The 13681-nt window shown below is 40.0% G+C and overlaps 1 protein-coding gene across 2 annotated transcripts in view; it reads left to right on the forward strand.

Moving 5' to 3' along the window:
- SGCD (sarcoglycan delta) overlaps positions 1–13681 on the forward strand; it is a 526559-nt gene that overhangs the window by 87957 nt on the left and 424921 nt on the right. For both annotated transcript variants that reach the window (XM_083798647.1, XM_083798649.1), the window contains exon 2: positions 1842–1970. The gene's annotated coding sequence lies outside the window, so the exon portion shown is untranslated. The remainder of the gene's footprint in view (positions 1–1841; positions 1971–13681) is intronic.

A 13681-nucleotide genomic window follows, 5' to 3' on the forward strand; every position in this document is an offset into this window, starting at 1 on the left:
TATCTGCATAATTATCATGTTTATTGCTCAACACAGCTGGATGGATATGAAGAGTATGCAGTTTTTGATACACACTTTATGTCAGAACCATTACAAGGGAAAATGATCATCTCTTATAGCCCCTGCAAAGAGGCTGGCAGTAACAGTTAGTTTTCTGACTTTAAAAAACAGATCCTAGGAACAAATTTATTGGGTATATTTACATATTTTTGATGCTAAAGCCTTTCCTTCCTTCATGGAAATGTGTTTTGTGGTGATGAACAGCCAGGATTTTGAAGGGTGATTGGTGACCCAAGTTGCTTGGCTTAATAGACTCAAATTGCAGAGAAGAGGGAACTGCATTCTATGAAAAGCATTCCCCTCTTTCAGGGACTCCTGTCATGCACCCAAAATCGCCAGTTGTCTTCAGAAATTTCAGTCAGTTCTAACCTCAGCACTGTGGAGGTATTTATCACAGAAATTGTGGAGTTGCCAGAAAAAATATAAAAAACATTGTAATCTATGATTTTTTTTAAATCTTGCAAAATGGCTGTTGCTCTATTTGAAAGCATAGCACGTTGTAACTTCTATAGGTGAACTTTGAGGTGGTGGTGGGTATTGCTACATATATAATGGGGTGTAAGCTTCTGAATGGTTCAACTTTGATTCATTCATTAGAGAGTGCTTACTATTTAAAAAATTCATACTACTGCAGTAGGCAGCATGCTGCAGTCTGAGGGCTTACCAGGCTAGCCTGCATTGTACAGAAGCCTTGTAAGCACCTGCATCACACAACCCTGGGGCAGCAGCTGCCTCACGCCGGTGTGACTGCCAGTGATCTGGAATAACACTTGAAATTGAATGAGATGCACACAAGTGCAAGCAAAGGCAGGGCAGGGATCTCCGCTCTATCATCAAGCCCCTAACAACCCCTTTTTTGTGAAAGGTGGGGATGGGGTGCTGATGTTATCAGATAATGTCTCATGCAACTGTGCTATGAAATGAGAATATAAAAGACCCAAAAATAGCATTTCAATTGCTATCATCTTCATCAGAGATGTGAGAAATATTTAATTTAAAATCCTGTTTGGATGTGGTGGAGTAGATACCAGTCAGTCTGTTGTCATTAGCTGGACTGCTAGCTACTTCTGTTTTCTGTTTGTTTGTATGTTATACGAATGAATGTGTTTGGTGAGAAGATGGAGCTTTTGCACAGAAGTCAAAACAGAAGGGAGGGAGGTGAACACCCATCGACTATGACTTTGCATCTCCTTTGCTCCACTAATCACTTTGTGTTCCATAGATGATAAAGTACCTATCACTACTTTTCAGCGGGAGACGTCTCTTCCCATACTGACATCCTGCCCCTACTCCTCAGTTACCCAGCTGTCTTCTCTCTTTGGGTCTGATCAATATGTCTAGTCAGACAAATTGCTTTTGACTTGCTTGCTCTGAAAAAAAGCATGCATGTAACTTCCAACTGCATGAGCACTTATAAAAAGTTGTATTATTTCCACATGCAAGCATCATATGGGTCTCAGTTATAGCTTTGTCCCTGAAAAATAGTGGTGTCATTATGGACTGATGACCACGGTGTAAAAAATAACCATCAGATTAAAAGGCTGTGTAGCAGGAGATACTTCTTGAAACTCTTACATGTATATAAATCCGTTTGGCAGTGAAAAGAAATCCTGGACGACAGCATAGAAACCGACTTGCCCTTCATCCTAAGGGCTGTGAAATCTGGGAGATGAAAATAGAAAGTATTTGATTATTGTTATCTCTCCAGAATGCTTTTCCAACTCAAAGACGTTTCAGAACTGAGCATTTGTTTAATCTGCTTTCCCATTTTTGCTTTACAGGTTTGTGGATCAGAACCAAGTGTCAGGTGGGCCAGGGGATTGGTGTCAAAATCAGAAGTCTGAATCTGGTCTGTGAACTTGGGAGCATCTCAAGCTGAAGGATACAGTACTCTCAAGTGAAGTGAGAAAGTAAGTGTTTTAATTGCTCCTGGATACTGCTAGCTTCTGTTCATGGACAGATTAATTCACTGGGTTTGCACATGGAGAGCAGAGTGCTTTAGGCCTGCTGAGTCACCGCATATTCTCTACAGAAGTGGCAAATGGGAAGTCTCATTAGTAGCTTATATATTTGACATCAAACTTTAACAAGGTCTGCAAATACATGACTAAGCCTATCATTTGAAGATTTTTCTAAATGTTTTTTTTCCATCATTTTTTTCTTTTTTTCCTTTTTTATCTTAATTTGAACCTTAAATTTGCTTGTTGTTTTTATGATTCCAAAGTTTTAGTAAGGGAAGTAGCCAAGGTGCTTCCATTCCTCTTTGCAAATCAACCATAAATGAGGAGTAATGGTATATTCCCAATTAAGAGACTTCAATATCTAACAGAACTATTGTTCTAGCTTACTCGTTAAATTACCAATGCTGAACTTTTGAGATGTTGACTAGCTTACAAGAGTCTCCAGTTTCTTAAAACTTCTTTCTCTCTTCTGTGGCTACTCACTGCAGATTAAACAGCCCTTCCTGCAGGTGATCTGCATGACATATGACCCCAAGTAGGAAGCAATGAGACTCGTCCATTTTCCTTGTTGCGTAGTACCTTAATACAAATGAGGTCTCATTGGAGTGAAAGAAATCCTGTGGAAAGAAGCAGAGGAGCTGCTCCTTAGCTTGCTTTCATTTCAGTTCTTGATGTGCAGTTTGCTGCAGGGTGCATCCGGTGTTGTCTGAGGCTCTCTCTTACAAGCTTTTCATGTCAGGGACAGTTATTGCATTGAGTGCCCTAGATGGGAGACTCGATGAAAGCGTGTCATTTGCACTTCTCATACTCTGGACCTTGGTTATAGGGACTGGAATTCCTTGTAAGAAAGTCATGGAGCTGTTTGATAGCAGGGAAAAACTGGTTTTATTTTGGTCTGAGTAAAAGAGAAATATGGAAGGTGGGAAGAATGAAGCTCATGAAAATTTCACATAGTCAATGAAAAGTGCGGTTTCCTGGGGAATATTGCAGGATAAATTTGAGATACTTAAGGCCTGCTCCTCACTAACTACATCACAAATAGATCTTCCTTTTTCCGTTTAAAGCCTATCCCTACAATCCTCTGACAACCTGCATTACATTCAGCAAGGCCATGTAGTATTACATCATGTCATGTTTTCTTTTTTTTTTTCTTTCTTCACTGCCTGCTACTAACAGGAGGTGACATTACACGAGTGAGCTAATGTAGCTAAAGTGGCTGTGGTGGTGTGGGCTATCAGCTGAACTGAAGGCAAGAGGATGAAAAGACTAAAAGAAAAAAGTATTTTCTCTGGAAAGTGCACTAAGTTTACAAACATGCCCAAGACTCCAGATTCAAAGTAGATGTTGCTGAATTATTGGTTGAGATTTTTTTTGGGGGGGGGGGGGGGGGGGGGGGGGGGCGGTAATTTAATGCAAATTATTTCTGGCTTTTCAGGATTTATTATCTGAAAGTATTTGACGATGGCTTATAGAGTGTTCTTTGTTTTGAGTTTACTTTTTTTTTGTGGCAGTTAGTCACTGAAGGCATATGTTATCATTTCTGCACCTTGGTAAGCTAAAAATGAACAATAAATAAACATGGGATTTGGGAATTTTTTTTTGTTAATTGCAGACTTCCTCTTAAGGAAATACTTATGACCTGTGGTGGTTGAATCTAACAGAAAAAGGCCCTCAGGAAGAATTTGCTGATGCTGTTATCAAAAATATCTTGAAATCTTTTTGTGTTAATTCCAACAGCTTTCAGGGGAGACAGCAGCACAACTGGTTCTTCGGAGTAGCAATCTATTAACTTTTCTTTCAGGAACAATCTCTCCCCATGCCATTATTCACACAACTGCAGCTGCAGCCAGCCCCGAGCAGTGGGGGCTCTCTCTGATGCCAGAGTTTTGTGCTCAGTCTGATTGATGCTAACTTGCACTTGTGTGTTGTGTATCAAGTCTCATTCCAGATTAGCCAAGAGTCCAGCTAGTGATGGTACTCATTTAACATTTAAGTCTGCTTGATTCAAATAGAGAATAGAACCTGACTATCCCCTTGGGTGGGCAGTGTGTTGGGCTAGGTTACATCCTCTTGGATTAAGGAGCATTTACTTATATTAAATGATGATAAAAAACAAACAAAAAACTGTTAGGAGTTAGAGGTATATCTGCAGTGATGTAGTGTAAATCTTATAGCACATTGGAATGGAGTGGTGATCTGGAAAACCAACTTTTGGCTATTTTGGAGTGGCTGAATCTGTCTGATTTGACCACAGACTTTCTTTCTTATGGGCTTGTCCAAGCTGATATATTTCCAAGAAATTTTGGATCACAAAGTCTTCTAATTAAAGCCCATGGTCTTTTTATATTGAGAAATAAATTCCTTAGATCTTCCATTATTCTGAATTCTTATTGCTTTTGTGGTTTTTTTTTGTGTACTCCTCCAGTGAGGCACTGTTACATGGAGAACACCTCTAATTTTAAATATCTCACTCCATGTTGGTTAACGTATTCCTGATACAGAATGCAGAGAGGCAACAAAATAGTTATGAGCCCAAATAATTATACAGAAAATTTAAGATCATACAGTGTGGCGTATGAGTAAAGAATCACGGTGAAGAGGGTAGTCCCTACAAAATATGATCACTGGGGAAGAAAGAATTATTTGCAGATAGCAAGTGTAAGGGAGAGTGAAGTCATGAAATAAAAGAAAACTTGGTTCAACTATCAGCCAAACTTCTGACAGCGAGATGTATTGTGTTATGAAATGGTCTCCCGGGGCATGTGGCAGTAGTTCAGTGTCTGGCACGTTTAAAACTAGACCAGACAAGACACTGAAAAATGTATAATAAAGAACATTCCCATAGCAGCTGAAGATGAATAGGAAGACCCAAGTGGTTGCTACGAATTTCAAGATCCCATGCTATCACTACGCATATGCAGAGCCTAGGAAAAGAGATTTTTCTGTATTCATGCAATGTTATGAGGTTTGACAATGCCATCTGTAGTAACCATGTCTTGGCTGAGATGAAAAGAGAGGTGAGAATTCCAGTAAGCTTAATTTTCTTATGATAGTATTAAAAAAATTATTTTCCTGATAAATATTCTTAAAATTGTCTCAAAAAAAAGTTCAAATGAAGGAGCAATTCATATCTGCTTTCCTCTTAAGACTGAGAATAAGGGATAAGCAGTAAGGAGAGAAAAAAAAAAACACAAACAAACAAACTGCATTGTGTCTAATGGATAATAGAACCAGAGCCTGGGGATGTATCATCTGTCTGAAGCTCAGCAGAATTTACGTTTATAAAGTAGCAACAACACCAAAAAGTGCTAAGTAATAATTGTAACCATCCAACCAAAAATAAGAAACTTTCAAAAATGTGAAACTTTCTTTTAAAAAATAAATTAGAGCCTAGCTAGAAAACTCCAAAAGTTCTTGCTTTATTCCTTAAACATCAGGGTGAGCACTCAGGTGCTTTGATAAAGCAAATGCTTGTTTTGCCAATACACTGAAGAAATGCTCAGTGCTTCTGTGGGTTTTTGAGTTTATCTCTGAGGAAGAGGTGTTGAGCATCACCTCACTCTGAGCAGGAATCTCGTGTGGTGCTCGCAGCCGGCCTGAGCTCGGGGCACAGAGGTGCAGAGCTGGGAGCAGCCCCATCTGTTGGCTCTGGTGGCTGAAACACTTCAGTGAGGAAACGGAGAACAGCAAAGTACAGCAGCCTGTGAGTCTTTAAGATGTCGGAATAAGCAACTCCTTGGGAAACTGCTAAACTTGACCTTCAGCTTTTGTTTTTTTCCACCACCTCCCTCCGGAAAGAGGACCTGCTTGGCTGTATATCTCGTGACATATGAGAGACCTGAGTGACTTGCCCAAGGCTGTGCTCAGTTTACAGGTTGGACAGGATATAAACCCTGACCTTGTGTCCTGCTTTGTCTGCTTGGACTCTGATCTAGTGGTTGGAGCTTACTGAACCTGAGGTCAGTGGTAAATATCTCTTGATGTGCAGAGAGTGGCACAATGGAAATGGCTCGCTCCAGACTCACCCCAGAGCAGGAACCCAGCCATTACTGTGAGCTGCAGTCCTTCCCCACTGCTGCTGCAGCACTGCTGCGAGTGTGGCGTGGTCCTGGTGTGGAGAGCTGCAATCTTGCTCCATGCTGTGGCCAGGTGCAGGCAGCAGCAGTGGCACTCTGAACACTGGTGGGTAGTTGTGTTCCTGCTGTGACCTACAGCCCGCTGCCCTGCTCCAAATTCCCTTGTGCCCCCGGCTCCTGTTTCCTCCCTGCCCTGCTCTCTCTAACCCTGTCTCCTAACAAAATCTATAGAAGGCATTAAAGTTCTCACTGAGGAGCTTTATGGTTCCTCTCTCCACCAGCCAACGTTTTGGTGGTTTATTTCTGGCTTCAGGATCATTAGAATAGACCAGGGTATGTCTTTTTTTCCCCACCCAAGCCGGTGGTGAGTTCATGTTGTACCACTTGAAGGGAATGTCTCCAGCTCCTTTTGAGGTAGGCAAGATCTGAGAGGGGCTTGATGGAGCTTGATGGAACATGGGGCGCTTGCTGGTCCCAGCCTGCTTCTACACCGATTAGGCACGGCTGCCACTCTCGTGGCTGATGCATAATTTCAGGCAAGGGCATTTGAATCAGCATACTGTTCTGCTGAATTTAAATGCTCAGACTTAACCTTATTTTAACCTTTGCATGACTGTAGAGGGCTGTTGGTTTGAAGAGATCCCAGGGGTGTGTTAAAAGAGTCCATGTGGGAGAGTTCATTTTATAAACATAAACTGTGCGGACAGTTTGCTAGGAAACTACGTAAATTATTTAGCAATAAACAGCACTTGCAATTTTAGGAGAGTGCTGCAGATTGATCAGCTGACTTTGGAAAGGTCAGCAGCCATGACTTAATTGCTCAAGGGCCCACACTAATGATCTCCCCAGTGCACCCAGTTCTGCAGCACGTGTCCAGGCAGGGAGCAGGAGCAGCATCTTCCAGAAGCAGGTGTGCTGATGCTGTTAGAACAAGTTATGTGAGGTTTGGTTTTCAAACTTTACCACCCAACAGCCCTCAAGCTGCTATGTGAATCTAAAAAAAACCCTCCAACAGCTCTTTTGTGGGCCCTATAAAGCACAAGTCCAGGCTATAGGGAAAACTTCTTTAGAAACTGTCTTTGTTTTTTTTTTGTCCCCTCCTCTTTCACCTTTTTCCCTGGCGTTCTCTGACTTGATGGTACAATCCTGATTTCATCCCAGGGTAGTCAGTTTGCACCTGCTCTTGTCTCACCAGCCCTTTATTATGTTTTGACAAAAAACACCAATTATGGGCACAGTTATTTGCATTGCAGAAGGGACTTGTGTGGCCCTCTAAATCTCACGCGCACAATTCTGTTAATTAAATTTGCATTTTAGTTGCATGTTTCCCAGGGCTCAGGCTGGTGGCACTAGCTTGAGAGTAGTGAAGCTCCAGTCTCCTGGAATTGTGAAGGGCTTTAGGCAAACAAGCATGGCTCTCACCATGTTAAGCTATGAATTTTGAGAGATGATCATTAGGAAGTGCTAGGCTCTTGAGGAGGCTGTACGATTCAGTAATTTTGGAAGTCGTTACTTGGCTGTTTCCATACCGCTGACTCGCAAATTTGTTTTTTTGCTGAGTGGTGAGTTTTGATTTTGCCAAGTTGTGACCTACAAAATTAAAGAGTTGTGCAGTCACAAACAACTTGCTGAGAGTTGGAGATATGCAAGGTGCTTGTGTTCCTGTGAGACAGCAATAAAGTGTTTATGTTGAAGCTCCTAAACTTGCTTTCAATCCATGTCTCAGCTTCATTGTTACAAAAAGACATGGAACAATATTATTTTTTTCCAGATAGGTGAGGACCTGTCTTAACTCTTCTAAGGAGAGGAGAGTAGTTCTTGCTGGAGATCTCTGTTGTTAGCAGTAAATGAGAAAGGAAATACATTGATTCCAATGGATGCCATGTTGTGCTGGGCTTTGGAGGAGTCCTCTGTATTTTTCATGCTTTTAGTCTGACCTTTTTTTTTTTGTATGTAGCAACCTAAATATTAGACCACTTGCCATTCAAGGTGAATAATAATGCTCAGGCCTTCTGACAAGGCAATGGTAATGCAAACAGATCTTTAACATTGTTCCAGAATTTCCCTTAAAAAGATTCATTTTAAGAGCACAGGTGAGCAGGGAGCATCCAGGGCTAAAGAGCATTGAAGTTCATAAATGGTCCTGATGTCAGCCAAATGAAGTGGATCATCCAATTATTTTCAATTACAATTCCAATCCTTTCTTTAATGTTTTTCTGTGTTGATATCTGTGTTGGTAATGTAGCCAGCTCTAGCTTTATGATCCCCCTTGTTTCAACGTGCTGTGCTTAATTACTTTGCCTCCATAACAAACAGACATTCTAAACAATTAGACAATAATATGAAAGCAGGATAGGAAAATAGTTCAAGATACTTTCATTTTAATTATGCTGATAGTGCACCCTATGGTTTTGAATCAATGCTGGAATAATGTTCTTTTGATAGTCTTCAATAACTTTAAACGAGACTAATAAATTTGTATTTTTATGTGAAATTTAGAAGGAAAAATTCTATTTTGTTGATTTTATTTTCAATTGAAAATAACTCCCATGATTTGTACACTTTTGTTCTAATTGGATGTCCACCCCCGTTGAATGAATCACTTAAACACCGTAATTACTATACCAGAAGGGAAAATACTTTGAGCATATATTTAGTGCTTTCCTGAGTTACTGCCCTGTTGCAGAAAACAGCTCTTTTGCATTTTAGAAGTTGGTGAAATTTAACTTATTTTTTTCCTATAAACAATTTCAAATTTCTATGCACAATTTTTTTGTAACTTATAAGCTGACCGTAAGCAGGGTAGATTCAGATAGTGTGAAGGAAGAATGGTGTCAGAAAATGAACGTCAACCTGCTTGGTTCATGCAAAATGAACGAGGATAATTTTGGAAGGGTCGCTACTGAGCCATGCTGACACTGACACACAACTTTGTTGTACTGTGCTACGTATCCGCGTGTGCACATTTAGATCCTCAAATCTTCTTCACCAATGTCACAATAATAAAACAAACAGCACTCAAACAGCCAGTTTTCCAAGATGACATGGGAAGCTAACAAATTGGTTCATTTATTATTATTATTGGTTCCTATTAATAAAATTGACCTGGAATTGCTATAAATTTAAGCTATGAACCTATGAAATCTGACAGGTCTCCTAATATAAACAAATGTTTAAGGCACTTGGGAAACCTATGTCACCTGCAATATTAAAAAAAAAAAAAAGGCAAGAAAAATATCAATAGGGCATTTGAAAGCTCGGAGGATGTGATGAGAAATCCGTTTCCTTTGCTGGAAAATGTTCAAAGTATTTAAGGAAATAGCCGAGTGTGCTGTGTTTTGTTTCTAATGAACTCAGTAAGAGTCATGCTGGGATACTGCTAAGCTAAGGTTCATTTCACACATCTTAAACTTCCAGCCTTGCAGGGAAGTGTCTGGAACTCTCCATTGTTTCTCTGTCCAAATTCAGCTTTGCAAGATTCAGCACCCCTAGTCCCTGTGTATAAAACTGAGGGCAGAATCTGTCTTCGGAGGCCTTAGATCATGTTGAGCGCTCTTGGGAACAGTTGGTTTGTTAAAGGTTTTGTGCTGGTAAATCTGGTTCTGGAAGCTCCAATTTAAATTTGCACAGCAGTGTAGGAAAAAAAAGGTCTGAATAAGCTCACGGTGCCTATGGGATGCGGTGTGGTTGGCCAGGTTTGAGCTCGTGCAGCATCTCTGCCGAGCCCTTTGGGTGTCTCTGCTGGCGCTGCTTATGCAGGTGTGATTGCAGTCCTTATGAGAAATATATCAGCTTGCCTAAGGAGCCAGAAAAAATGACTTTTAGTGGGTTCAAATTATTACAAAATGGGTGCGACTTTATAAGTAAAAGAAAAAAATTCTTTGCTTATTGGATGATTGGTACTTTGAAACTTCATCTGAGTTTCTGAATGAAGTCTGACTTGTGGTGCCTATTAGAGCAAGACAGTTTTCTTGTCATTGTTTTAGATTGTACAACTTTTTTGCAATTTTTTTTACAAATACTTTCAGCAGGGGGTTTATAACTAGATGATCAATGTTAGTGTGTGTATATGTATGTGCAGGGTACAAGCTCAATTTGAGATTTTATAAGCAAGCGGATGATACCGCCTTTGAAAAAGAGTCTCATGAGAGCATGTGACATTGGATCTCAGATAAAGAAGGCTCCAAAATTATTGCTAATTGCTGGTTATGCACACTGAAACACTCACTGTGCTAGATCAGACTAAACCAACACGATTGTTTTTATTGCTGCTCAGCATAATGGTTTGAACTCAGTTCTCCAAAACTGAGTGTAACAACACTAGTGCCTAGATGGATATAGCATGTGAAATGGTTTTACAAACATTAATGTATTAAGCTTACCTTTGTACTATTTGGTGTACAACTGAATGTAGATTCCGGAAATTTAAACAATAGTGTTCCAGCTATAATCCCTAGACTGACTTCTCAACCGTTCACTTTGCCCATAGGGTGCCTTGAGCAAAACTTTTGGAAGAAAAATTAACGATCTGCTTGATTTACAGCGATCAGATAGACAAGTACTTCTACTTTCCAGATCGAAAGCTGTTTTCTGCTAAGCAGCAGATACAGCTGTCAGTGGAGAAAATTATTTGATATTGCAGGAGTTTCTCAACCACAGCATAAGCAAAGTGCTTCCTGTAATATGGAACATTTGTGGATAATATTTGTAGAATAATTGATATGCAATCACTGTTCCACTGCCAAAGATTTTAGTTGTTATGAATCTTGCAGTAAAATTCCTATTGGGGGCAGTGTGATGAAAACATCCACAAGCATTTGGGAAAATGATGTGAGGTCATTTGGTTTGATTTGACTTGATGGGGGTATTCAATATGTTGCACTGTCTGGTACTAAGAGAGTCTTCATTCCAGTTTGAAATGGGAAGCCTCTAAGACAAAAAATTAGTGTGAAGCTGGAATTCAATTACCAGTACTCATGGTTATCTGGAAAGAAGCGAGAACCTGTTGTTGTTAGAGTCACTCTGTGTGCTGTGCTCTTCCAGAAAAGGAGTGTGAAATCCAAATCCATTTTTTTTCCTGTATAGTTTATTTTTGATAAGTTTTCTTCTCCTTTTCTTGAGTAAAAAAAATCCTTTTCTTTTTACTTATGGAAGAGAGATTATTGATGGCAAATCCTACTGAACTTTTCTTTGATTTATTTTCTGTCTAATAGTAGACAAATTTTGTTTAATCTAAATCCAAAGTCTAATGTATTTTGATTTTTCTTACCTAATGTGGAACAGTGGATGACTGTATTTAATTTTAATTTTGAGAGTTTGTTGCTTTCTTAGGCAGCAAACTCTTTGCCATGGAAGACCAGTGATCTGTCCATGCAGGATCCCCTTCATCATAATTTCTGGCATGTGCAGTCAGACTTCTTTGCCCACTTTCATCTGAAAACAGTGAGAAAATGGTTCTCTTGTCAGCTTCCTCTATGACTTTTAGAAAGTTGAGCTGGGGTGTGGTTTCCCTGCTGTTCTGCAAGCTGTGCACTTTCCCCACTCTCTTGTGCTGAGTCACCAAAAGCAGGATCTCATCATGTAGCTTTTGCTGTCTACATTACCGAGCTACACGGTAGTCAGTGTTTTACTCCTTAAACTGAGCTGTCAGAGTAGTGAGCTGATTGTTTCTCATTAAGGTTCTGCAAAATGTTCAGCTGTGTTTGGAGGAATTTGCTGCGAGGTGCCTGCAACTTTCCCTGACCTTTCATTTAATTTATTTGTTTTTCTTCCACCAAGGTTTTCAAAGTCAGCAGAAGAAATATTCTTACTGGGCTGATTAACCTGAGGAAGTGCCTCACTTAAACAAGAGTGTAAGTTAGGTGAGGGACTTCTAAAACAGAAGAAATACAGTGGAGATAAAGCAGTTATGCATTAAAGACTGCCTTGTGAGTAATGAACTAGGGCGTTGCAGACTGGTTTCTGTGGCAAGGAGTTGGCCTTACTGTGTCATCACATTCAGTGCCCACCGTTGAGCGCAGAGCAGCCAAGGCTGAAGTGCTCAAGAAGGACTGGTCTTTCTTCCAGTGGAGGGACTTCTGGGTCACAGAGAAGAAAAACCTAAATGCTTACATTTCCTTTTTTTTTTTTTGTCCTTTGAAACTGAATTTTCTATCTGCTGCTTTAATATCTTCAGTCCCTTTGCAAAGATTTTATTATGCCCAGAGAAAGCATTGCTTTGGGTTTGCTGTGGCTCTGTTTATCATGGTGTGATGTGGAGCTATCCCGTGTGATGCCTTTTGGAATTCCAGTCTGAATGCAAAGTCAGAAAGGAAGCTGACCATCGATCCCTTTTCTCACTGGTTTCATCTGAAAGTGGTCAAAAGTTAGACTACACATGCAAACCTTGGGGCTGGATTGTAGATACTCATTCACTCTCCTAGATTGGCTATGTGCATGTACCATGTGTTCATTGAGATCTGATAGTATGTCCAGTGAGCCTTTATTTTGTATTTATTTATTATTTACTGTGATTCCCTCTTCTCTTGACTTGCCTGAGAAAATTTCCCTTCTCAAAGAGAGCTATTGGAGGGTCTTGCTCCCCAGTGACCTGGAGATGTTCCTATTGCTGTTATTTTCCTTCGGAAATGTTGTTTCTGAAGCCTTATAATCCAGTGTCCAACCTTGCCCAGGAATTAGAAAGATCAATTCTTGTATTAATGGTGATGGCTCTGCTGTAAGCTGATTTTGTTCCCTTAACATTGGTAGAATTCCAGTGGGGATTTGTCTATTATATTTGGGGGATCTGCTTGATTTTACTCTTCACTGATCTGTTTTTCCTATCAGTATTTGCCACGCTTCAGCAATGTTATATTTGTTCTTTCTGCAGAACACCAAGTTCTGTTTTGAAATGTATGTATTTTATGCTCCACTAAGGTAGGGAATGGATTTTCTCTCGTTGTATCGCAGGGATCTATACAAATATCCTCTCCCTGGCACTTGGAGGAATCTGATAGCTTAAGCACTTCATTAGCAGACTGCCACAGTTTCTGCTGTTCTCTGGGCAGAATGTGAACTAGAATAAATATTAAGCGTTTGTTTTACCCTTTGCTTTTTGTGCAGCCACGGAAACAAGCCCATGTTCAGCTTTTTCCAGTGTTGTGTTGGAAAGGTTGGCTCTTTTTTTTTTTTAAATCAGGAATGTACTTTTGCATTCAGTGGTTGCAGAATTCAGCAAGATAAAGTGTGTAACATGAACTTGTAGAAATCAATTCTGCGGTTGAAGAAGAATCGATGACCCTAAGCAGAACTAAAAATAAGAGCAGCGCTCTTTGAAATGTTTGCGCTGTCACTCTAGAGTAGCTATGAGTACAGGGCAAGTTGGATAGTTTGCTCATACCATCCATGATTGTGAGAGTAACTACCTTTCATATATGTGCAAGGGTTCCTGTAGTTTTAAGTAAAATTGAAGGCTTCGTGTCTAAGTTGGAAAAAATGTTCTGGAAAAATATAATATCCCATATCTGATTAGCTCCAGAGTACATGATACTAGAGCCAAGATGTTTGTGAGATCTTTTGGAAACAAATTAGCTTAAATTTTATTGA

Source organism: Anser anser (genome assembly GCF_964211835.1).
Source record: "Anser anser genome assembly, chromosome: 14".
NCBI lineage: Eukaryota > Metazoa > Chordata > Aves > Anseriformes > Anatidae > Anser > Anser anser.